Below are 1,540 nucleotides of genomic sequence, written 5' to 3'. Positions count from 1 at the left end.
ACCAATATCCTTTTCCAAGGAGCCAGTTTAAGCACAAACCCTCATATTTGAAATTTCAGAGTCAGCCACGGGTAATAAGCCATTGTCGAACATCCTTAATCCCTAATCACATTCACCCATGGATAAGTACTCCTGAAACTATGAATACTTAGTATTCATGGCAAGTAAGAACTCAAAGAAAGTCAATGATAAAGAAAGTAAAAGAAAAGAAAAGAAAAGAAAGAGGAACTTGCATAAAGTAGAACCTAAAAAGCTGTTGGAGCCTCTGACAAAGTTTGTTTAAATTGTTTAGAAACCAAATTTGAAAGTAGGAGAAAAAGAAAGAAGAGGATGTAGTGTTAAACTGAATGTCTTCAATTTGAAGGAGAATGAGAGAAACTGTCAAAGCGTACGTGAGTTTGTGGCTCTTAAAGTATAGGAATTTTAATTTACATATTAATCTCTGTTAGTTGAAAACTTGTAAGTGGGTATGATAAAGATATTTTAGGCATAAAAATTGAGGAATCCAAACAGAGGAAGCCCCTTAAATAGTAGTATAGATAAGAAAATAATCAGCATCGCAGGTTGGAAATGGGCTGGGCCAACCCATTCTTACTCGACCTATGGTTGTGTGAGGCAGGCCTAGTCAAGCTGGAAAAAAAACCTCGACCCATGGGCAATGTTCATTGGACTTTTAGCAGGTGGGCCAGGCTTAATGGACTTTTAATGGGCTACCAATGAGTTTGTAATGGACAATTATTGAGGTTTTATCGGGCTTTTAATGAGCTTATAAAATTTAATATAAATAATTATAATTATATTATATGTCAAGGAAAAAAAATTGTCAAATTGAACAATATACTTTCCTTTTTTTTTTTTTTTTTTTTTGAGAATCATGCTTGTAAGTTTTATTAATCAAGATCAAGAATAAGCTTATCAGCCAAAACAAGAGTACAAATATAGAAGGAACAGACTTTATCTAGACAGTTAAAGAATAGCCAAATCTGACTTTTTTCGCCAAGGTATTGGCAATGGAATTACCTTACCTATAGATGTGTGAAAAACTATAGCTCTCTAGAGAGTCTACATAAACCAACGTATTTTGAATAAGATGGTCAAAAGCAGATTGAAACATATCACCTTTTCGAAGAGAATTGATGACAATTTTCGAGTCTCCTTCCAAAATGGAATTGCGAACACCTACTTCCTGGACAAAAAGGGCAGCTCGCCTAGCTGCTAGTAACTCCAGCTGAGTAACAGAGGGTGGCAGTGGGATTTTTTTCCAGATAATGCTGCCATGACTTCCCCTTCATCATTCCGAATGACTACACCCAAACCCACTTCGCCTGAGTCGTGGAACATGGCACCGTCGAAGTTTGTCTTGTAACCATTTCTGTCAGGTGCTGTCCACCTCTCCCTTGCAGTACGGGTTTGCTTCATCCTGGTCTGCGGGGTAGGTTTATGAAGAGAGAGATTATAAGTATCTCCTTGCTTCGACCACAACCCGATTCAAGGGGAGTGCATCAATATTCAACCTGAGCTTGTTTCGCTGGGACCATAG

The sequence above is a fragment of the Quercus lobata genome, chromosome 8 (genome assembly GCF_001633185.2).
Source record: "Quercus lobata isolate SW786 chromosome 8, ValleyOak3.0 Primary Assembly, whole genome shotgun sequence".
Taxonomy (NCBI): domain Eukaryota; kingdom Viridiplantae; phylum Streptophyta; class Magnoliopsida; order Fagales; family Fagaceae; genus Quercus; species Quercus lobata.
This window is presented reverse-complemented; position numbering follows the sequence as displayed.